The sequence below is a fragment of the Zonotrichia albicollis genome, chromosome 5 (assembly GCF_047830755.1).
Source record: "Zonotrichia albicollis isolate bZonAlb1 chromosome 5, bZonAlb1.hap1, whole genome shotgun sequence".
Taxonomy (NCBI): Eukaryota; Metazoa; Chordata; class Aves; order Passeriformes; family Passerellidae; genus Zonotrichia; species Zonotrichia albicollis.
This window is the reverse complement of record NC_133823.1, coordinates 6,782,611-6,791,472: the sequence shown is the minus strand read 5'-3', so window position 1 is coordinate 6,791,472 and position 8,862 is coordinate 6,782,611.

The window sequence follows — 8,862 nt, the reverse complement described above, 5'->3', positions numbered from 1 at the left end:
GATGGGGATTGGGATAGGGATTGGGATTGGGATTGGGATTGGGATTGGGGTAGGGATTGGGATTGGGATTGGGATTGGGATTGGGATTGGGATTGGGATCGGATCGGGGTCGGGAGTGGGGTCGGGATCAAGATCAGAGCGGGATTGGGGTTGGGATCGGGAGCAGAATGGGGAGCAGGAGTGGGATTGGGATTCGGATTGGGGTTGCAATTTGAATTGGGATTGGCTCCCTGAGCCCACACCGGGAGCAGGATCAGGATTGGTATCGGGAGTGGGATTGGGATTTGGATTGGGATCGGGTTTGGGGTCGGGATTGGGAGTGGGATCAATTTCCTGAGCCCACACTAGGAGCAGGATCAGGATTGGGATCAGGAGCGGGATTGGGATCAGGATCAGGAGCAGGATTGGAATCGGGATTGGGATTGGGATTGGGATTGGGATTGGGATTGGGATTGGGATTGGGATTAGGACCAGGATTGGGATTGACTCCCTGAGCCTGCACCGGGAGCGGGAAGGGATCCCGGCTGTTCCCAGCAGGGCAGGGGGGATCCCGGGATTTGGGGGGCTCAGGGAGGGGCTTTGGGGGTGATCCCAGCGGTTCTGGGGTCTCCATCCCACCTGGAGCCATGCTCTAACCCGTGCCAGGCTGCTCTAACCCGTGCCAGGCTGTTCTAACCCGTGCCAGGCCTGCAGGAACCGTGGTACCAGGCTGCTCTAGCCCGTGCCAGGCTGTTCTAACCTGTGCCAGGCCTGCAGAAATCGTAGTGCCAGGCTGCTCTAACGCGTGCCAGCGCTGCAGGAACTGTGGTGCCCGGCTGGTCTGACCCATGCCAGGCGGTTCTAACCCGTGCCAGGCTGCTCTAACCCATGCTAGACTGCTCTAACCCGTGCCAGGCTGCTCTAACCTGTGCCAGCCCTGCAGAAATTGGGGTGCCTGGATGGTTTAACCTGTGCCAGAGCTGCACGAACTGAGGTGCCAGGCAGCTTTAACCCGTGCCAGGCGGCTCTAACCCGTGCCAGCCTCCCTTAACCCGTGCCAGCGCTGCCCGTGCGGCGGGCACGGTGCCCGCGATGCCCTCGGGGCTCTCTCTGAGCTCCCCCCCGTGCCCCCCCTCCCTCCCTGCCTGGCACGTTGAGCCAAATCCTCCGGTCACGTGGGGCCGTGCCGGGCGGAACGGGGCCAGCCCGGGAGGTGAACGGGAGGTCACGGAGCGGCCACCGGGGCCAGGAACGTGCGCGGCGCTGCCCGGGGCGGCCGGCGGGGCCCGGATTGGCTGCCCGGCCCTAATCCCGGCCGGGAGGGGACAGGAGGGGACAGGAGGGACAGAGGAGCTCCTGGTGGGGTTGGGGACAGAGGGGCTGGTGGCTCCTGGTGGCGTTGGGGACACGAGGGGACAGCGGGGCTGGTGGCTCCTGGTGCGGTTGGGGACACGAGGGGACAGAGGAGGTCCTGGTGGGGTTGGGGACAGGAGGGGCTGGTGGCTCCTGGTGCGGTTGTCACCACGCTGGGGGGATGGGAGGTGTTGGCTGGGGTGCCTGTGTGTGGTGGTGACATGGAGGGTGACACGCGTGTGAGCGGGGTCACAGTGTCCCCATGCAGGAGGAACTCTCCTGTGAATGGTGTCACAGTGTCCCCATGCAGGGTGGCACCTCTATGAGCAGTGTCACATTGTCCCTATGTAGGTGTGACATCCTGTGAGCAGTGCCAGTGTTCCCATGCACAGTGACCCCTCTTTGAATGATGTCACGGTGTCCCCATGCAGGTGTGACACCCCTGAGAGCCTTGTTTTGGTGTCCCCATGCAGGGTGACATCGCTGTGAATGGTGTCACTGTGTCCCCATGCAAGTGTGACTCCTCTGTGAGTGGTGTCACATTGTCCCCCGGCATGGTGACCCCCCTGTGAGCCGTGTCACAGTGTCCCCAGCCCGATGTGACACCCGTGTCCCTCCCTGGGCCCCCCCAATCCCAGCAGGGCGGGGTGTGGGAACTCTCTGGGGACATCCTGGGACAGCCCCATTGTCCCCTTTAGGGTCCCCCAGGATTCCCAGGACTCTGTCTGCCACCACAGCCCACCCCCGTGTCCCCAGCAGTGTCCCCTGCATGTGCCCACCAGTGTCCCCTGCAGTGTCCCCTGCAGTGTCCCCAGCCATGTCCCCAGCAGTGTCCCCACGCCACACCCGCTAAATCCACCCCGCCTCGTCACCAGTGACCTGGGGACAGCACAGCTTGGTGGCCCTGTTGGGGACACTGTATGGGGACATCCCCCCTCTTCTGCCACCCCTTTGTGGGTGGCAGTGACAGCGGTGACAGGACAGGCCACCACCTCCCTGTCCCCTTGTCACACGTGGCTGCCCCTCGTGGTCCCCTCCTGCCAGGGGGTGTCCCCAGTGGGGTCGGGGTGTCCCTTTCGGGGTGTCCCCAGTGGGGTCGGGGTGTCCCTGTCAGGGTGTCCCCAGTAGGGTCGGGGTGTCCCTTTCGGGGTGTCCCCAGTGGGGTCGGGGTGTCCCCAATGGGCTCGAGGTGTCCCCAGTAGGGTCGGGGTGTCCCAAGTAGGGTCGGGATGTCCCTGTCACCCACTCCAGACCCCCCCGTGCCGCTGTCCCCTTCTCCCTTCTCTGCCCGGGGTCACCCCAAAACCCAAATTGGGGGGATGTGTCCCATGGTTTTGCCTCCCAAAACCCCCCTAAATCTGCTGGGTGCCTCAGTTTACCCCTCAGTCCTTTGGCGTCCCCGCTCTTGGGGACCCTGGTGTCACCCCCGCCATGGGAGGGGACACGGGGAGGACAAGGGGAGGACACGAGGGACGGGAGAGGGATCCTGGAGCTGGGATCCCTGAGGGATCACGGAGATGGGGAGAGAGAGGGGATCCCGGGAATCGGGGTGCTGTGGGGGGGATCCCAGAAACGGGACCCCAGGTTTGGGATATCGCAGGAGCTGGATCCCAGGTTTAGGGTCCCAGATTTAGGATCCCCGGTTTAGGGTCCCAGGAGCTGGATCCCAGGTTTAGGATTCCAGGAGCAGGATCCGATGAGTAGGAGTGCCAGGAAAGGAAATTCCAGGAAGGCGATCCCAGGATTGGGATGCCAGAGGAAGAAATCCCAGGGGCAGGATCCCAAAAGAGAGATCTCAGAAACAGGGATGGCAGAAGAGGAGATCCCAGGTTTAGGATCCCAGGATCGGGACCCCAGGTTTAGGATCCCAAGTTTAGGATCCCAGGATCGGGACCTCAGGTTTAGGACCCCAAGTTTAGGATCCCAGGAGCAGTACCCGAGGTTTAGGAACCCTCGTTTAGGATCTCAGGTTTAGGATCCCAGGTTTAGGAACCCAGGTTTGGGATCCCAGGTTTAGGATCCCAAGTGTAAGATCCCAGGATCGGCATCCCAGGAACACGACCCCAGGTTTAGGATCCCAGGTTTAAGATCCCCGATTTAGGATCCCGGGTTTAGGATCCCAGGAGCGGAATCCCGGGTTTAGGGTCCCCGGTTTAGGATTCCGGGTTTAGGACTCCGGGTTTAGGATCCCGGTTTAGGATCCCCGGGTTTAGGATCCCGGTTTAGGATCCCGGGTTTAGGGTCCCCGGTTTAGGACTCCGGGTTTAGGATCCGGGTTTAGGATCCCGGTTTAGGATCCGGGTTTAGGACTCCGGGTTTAGGATCCCGGTTTAGGATCCCCGGTTTAGGACTCCGGGTTTAGGATCCGGGTTTAGGATCCCGGTTTAGGATCCGGGTTTAGGACTCCGGGTTTAGGATCCCGGTTTAGGATCCCGGTTTAGGATCCCAGGAGCAGGATCCCCGATTTAGGATCCCGGGTTTAGGATCCCCGGTTTAGGATCCCTGGAACACGACCTCGGGTTTAGGATGCCGGTTTAGGATCCCCGGATCGCGGGGGGATCGGGGCTGCCCGGCCCCGCGGTCCCGCTCCCTTTTGGGGTGGGGACACCGGGGGTGGCAGCGCTGGCCGGGTCCCCCCGGTGCGGGAGGGCTCGGCCCCGGGCTCGGTGTCGGGGCAGGGGCTCCCGGGGAGGCTGCGGGACCGGGACCCCCCGATTTCGTTTAATTCCTTTTAATTTCGTTTAATTCCTTTTTATCAGAGCGGGCGCGGCGGGGCCGGGCCGGGAGGAGCGCGCCCGCTCTCAGGAGACCTTGGCGGGGTTGGTGACAGCCAGGCCCTGGGCTGGGGTGTCCCCAAGGCCTGGGGGGTGTCCCCAACCCTCCCGCACCGGGGACACCCCGGAATCCCCGGGCGCCGCCGCTCCGGTAACGAAACCGGCGCTGCCCGGGCTCAGCGCGGGCCCGAAGGGGCTGGGGACACACGGAGATGTCCCCGAGGGTGACAAAAGGCACCCACGGGACACTGCGGGGTGGCCACACTGCTCGAGTGTCCCTGCACAGTCACACGGTGACACTCGCACCCAGCCGTGTGTGAGCGCGGGTGCTGCCACCCTGATGTCCCCAAACCCGCCACCCCAGGGACCCAGGGGAGGGGTGGCCGGTCATGCTCTGCCCACGTGGCTGCCCCGTGGCCGTGTGGCCGTGTCCACTCACACCAGCTGGACACCGTCCCACGGCACCCGTGGCCATTGCCCTGGTGTCCCCTCGTGTCCCTGCCCAGTCCCCATTGTCCCCTCTCGTTTGTCCGTGTCCCCGCACCGTCTGTGTTTGTCGTGCAGTGTCCCCGTCCCCTCGTGTCCCCTCACAGCCCCCTCGGTTTTTGCCCGATGTCCCCTCACAGTCCCCTCGGTGTCCCCTCACAGTGTCCCCGTTGTCCCCTCACAGTCTCTGGGTTTTTCCCGGTGTGCCCACACAGCTCCCGGTGTCCCCACACAATTCCCGTGTCCCCGCACTGTCCCCCCGTGTTTCCGCACTGCTCCCCCATGCCCTTGAATTTGTCCCCGTGTCCCCTCACGGTCCCCCCGTGTTTCTGCTTTGTCCCCTCGTGTTTTCGCGCCCCGCGTGTCCCCACGCAGTTCCCTCGTATCCGTCCCTAGTCCCACACAGTCCCCCTGTGTCCCCAAACATTTCTGGGTGTCCTCAAACAGCTCCCGGTGTCCCCGTACCGCCCCTCCGTGTTTTTCACGGCTCCTCCGTGTTGTCCCCAATCCCTCCGTGTCCCCACACTGTCCCCCTGTGTCCCCACACAGCTCTCGGTGTCCTCGCACCGTCCCCCCGTGTTTTTCACGGCTTCCCCACAACCCTGAACTTCTCCCCGTGTCCCCTCACAGCCCCCTCGTGTCCCCTCACAGCCCCCTCGTGTCCCCACGCTGTCCCTTTCTGTCCCTGCACAGTCTCGCCCTGTCCCTTCACGGTCCCCACGTGTCCCCACAAAATTCCCCTGTGTCCCCACAAAATTCCCCCAATGTTTTCTCACAGTCCCTCGTGTCCCTTCACAGTCCCTGCTGTCCCCTCACGGTTCCCTCGTGTCCCTTCACAGTCCCACCGTGTCCCCTCACAGTCCAGTGTCCCCACGCAGTCTCCCCGTGTCTTCTCAGTGTCCCTCCGTGTCCCCTCACAGTCCTCGCTGTCCCCTCAGTGTCCCCTCGTGTTTTCACAGTCCCGCCGTGTCCCCACAAAATTTTCCTGTGTCCCCTCACAGTCCCCGGTGTCCCCTCACGGTCCCCCGTGTTTTCACAGTCCCCCCGTGTCCCTTCATGGTTCCCCCGTGTCCCCTCACAGTCCTCAGTGTCACTTCAGTGTCCCCCCGCGTTTTCACAGCCCCGCCGTGTCCCCTTCACGGTTCCCCCGTGTCCCCTCACAGTCCCCAGTGTCCCCTCAGTGTCCTCTCGTGTTTTCACAGTCCTCCCGTGACCTTTCACTGTCCCCGGTGTCCCCTCAGTGTCCCCCCGTGTTTTCACAGTTCCCCCGTGTCCCTCCACGGTCCCCGCGTGTCCCCATGCAGTGCCCGGTGTCCTCTCAGTGTCTCCCCGTGTTTTCACAGTCCCCGATGTCCCCTCAGTGTCCCCCCGTGTCCCTGCACATTCCCCCCGTGTCCCCTCACACTCCCGTGTCCCCTCAGTGTCCCCCTGTGTTTTCACGGTCTCCAATGTCTCCTCACGGTTCCCCCGTGTCCTCACAAAATTCCCCCGGTGTCCCCTCACAGTCCCCCATGTTTTCACAGTTCCCCGTGTTTTCACAGTCCTGCCGTGTCCCTTCACGGTCCCCCCGTATCCCCACAAAACTCCCCGTGTCCCCTCATAGTTCCCGGTGTCACCTCACGGTTCCCCGCGTTTTCACAGTTCCCGGTGTCCCCTCAAAGTCCCCAGTGTCCCCTCACGGTCCCTCGTGTTTTCACAGTCCTGCCGTGTCCCTTTGCAGTTCCCCCGTGTCCCCACAAAATTCCCCCGTGTCCCCTCACAGTCCCCGGTGTCCCCTCACGGTCCCCCGTGTTTTCACAGTCCTCCTGTGTCCTTTCACAGTCCCGATGTCCCCTCAGTGTCCCCCCGTGTCCCTGCACATTCCCCCCGTGTCCCCTCACACTCCCGTGTCCCCTCAGTGCCCCCCCGTGTTTTCACACTCCCCCGTTGTTTCCACGCTGTCCCCCGGTGTCCCCTCAGTGTCCCTCCGTGTTTTCACGGTCCCCGATGTCCCCTCACGGATCCCCCGTGTCCCCTCACGCCCTCAGTGTTCCCCCGTGTTTTCACACTCCTCCCGGTGTCCCCACGCTGTCCCCACACTGTCCCCGCTCCCGCCGAGGCCCGGCACCGTCTCGGCCTCCGCCGCTCTCTCCCGGCCCAGCCCGGCCCGGCCCGGGGGTCCCTCGGCGGGGTCCCCACGCGGGGCTGTCCCCGGGGCAGCCGTTCCTTGGCGGGGACAAGCAGAAATGTCCCTCCCCTCCGGACCGACCGGGAGCGGCCGGTCCGGTACCGGGGAAAGCGCCGGCTCCGCTCCCGCACCCTCCCCGCAGCCAGGCCCGGGGCCCAGCCGAGCGCACCGAGCCTGGCCTTACCTCCATCTCGGGGGCACCGGGAGAACCGGGAGGGTGCGGATCCGGCTCTAAACCGGGAAAATCGAGGAATTCCACGGGGTTTTTTCGCTCCCGGAGCGGCGAGAAGCGGAGGATGCGGCGGGGCGGGCCCGGGGGCTCGGCGGGAACGGGGATGCACCGGGAGAGCGCGGCCGCTCCCACCCCGGGCCGGCCTTGGCCGGGCTGGGTGTGCTCGGCAGCGAGAGAAAAAACGAGAATATCGATAATAAAAACACCGATAAATGGTGCTGATAAGGACTAATTATGGGGTTAATAGGACTAATAATAGGAATAGGAACGGCACTAATAATAGCAAGGCTAATAGTGACACTAATACCGCTAATATTAACGCTAATTAAAACAACAACAACAGCGCTAAACCCGCCCCGAAAACAACAACAACCAGACAGCAAAAAATGGGATTTTTAAATTAGGGTTATTTTTATAATATTGTTGTTTTTGAGGATCTGGGTACTCGCGGATTTCCTCGCTTGCCCTTCCCGGCAGCTCGCACCCGGTATTTCCCCGTTTTCCCCGTTTCCCCTTCCCCCGGAGTAAATCTTCTCGTTATTATTCAGGTTAATCGTGGGGATAACGGGAAAAAAACCAAAACAAATCAAAACAAAACAAAAAAACAACAACAGCAGGAGAGGAGCGGGAGCCGTGAGGAGGCGGCGGGGGCTGAGCGGGCACCGGCGGCTTAGCGGGCACCGGGGCAGCTTCTCCGCCACTCGTTCCGCGGCCTCAGCCGCCGCTCGGGGCCGGGGCTCGGCGAAAGGAGGAATTTTCGTTCCAGCAGCTCCCGGGCGATCGCCGCCCTCCGTCTTCCCGGTGGGACCGGCCCGCAGCCTCTCCCCGCGGCCCCGAGGGGCTGAGGCCGCAGGGCGGGCTGGGTTTGGGGTAATTTTCCTCGTTTTCGTTAAAAACCGTTGGTTGGTGGCGGATTCACCAGCGGGCCCGGTGGCGGGGCACGGCGGAGCTCGGCTGTCCGGCTGTCCGGCTGTCCGGCTGTCCGGCTGTCCGGCTGTCCGGCCCGGCCCTGCCGCAGCCCCGGCAGTGGAGAAGCGGCACCGGTGAACCGGGAACGGGAAGCGGGGAGCCGGGAATCGTTTCCAGCCGCCAGCACCTTCCCCGGAGCGGCGGCTCCGTCCCCGCTCGCCCCTCCGGGCCCCGCAGAACCGGGGCTGCGGCCCGGGACCCCCGGCCTTGAGCAGGGCCCGTCCCCTGCGCTCTCCCCGCTCGGCCCTTTTCGTTCGCTTTATTTCCTTCCCCTTTCCGCCCTTTTGATTTCTTTCCTTTTACTCTCCTTATCCCTACAGCTTTAGTTCTCCTTTTATTTTTACTTTTTCCTTTCGAATTTTATTTTTTTCCTGCTGTTTTCCCTGCGCTGTCCCGGTTATTTCAGCGACGGGCCCAGGCCGCGGCAGGCTCGGACATCCAGCGGCCACTGCAAACCAAGGCCTTGAACTCCCGCTGCCCGCCAGAGCCCGAACCGGGCACCTCCCGCCTCTACCGGGCTCTACCCGTGCTCGGGCCGTACCCAGACCCCTGCGGGCTCCACAGACCGGGGCGGCGCCCGGTACCGGGCCGTGGGCGCTGCGAAGAGCAGGGGCTGCGAAATCTCGGGGTTGCTTGCGTTTAAATTTAATTTATTTATTTTTAATCCGCCGCCGTTAGAACCGTTCTGATTCCAGGCGGTACCAGGGAGGGGGGCGGCCGCCCCCGGGAAGCACCGCGGCCGCCGCCGCTGCTTTTTCCGCCCGGTTTTGCCCCCGTTGTAACGACAGGGACGGGACGGAGCCTCCCGAGGCGGGGGAGACCCCCGGGACGCCCCCGCACACACCGGGTCGGGCACTCCCAGTTAGAAACCGGGAGCCGCCCCGCTCGGTGCCGGTGTCGGT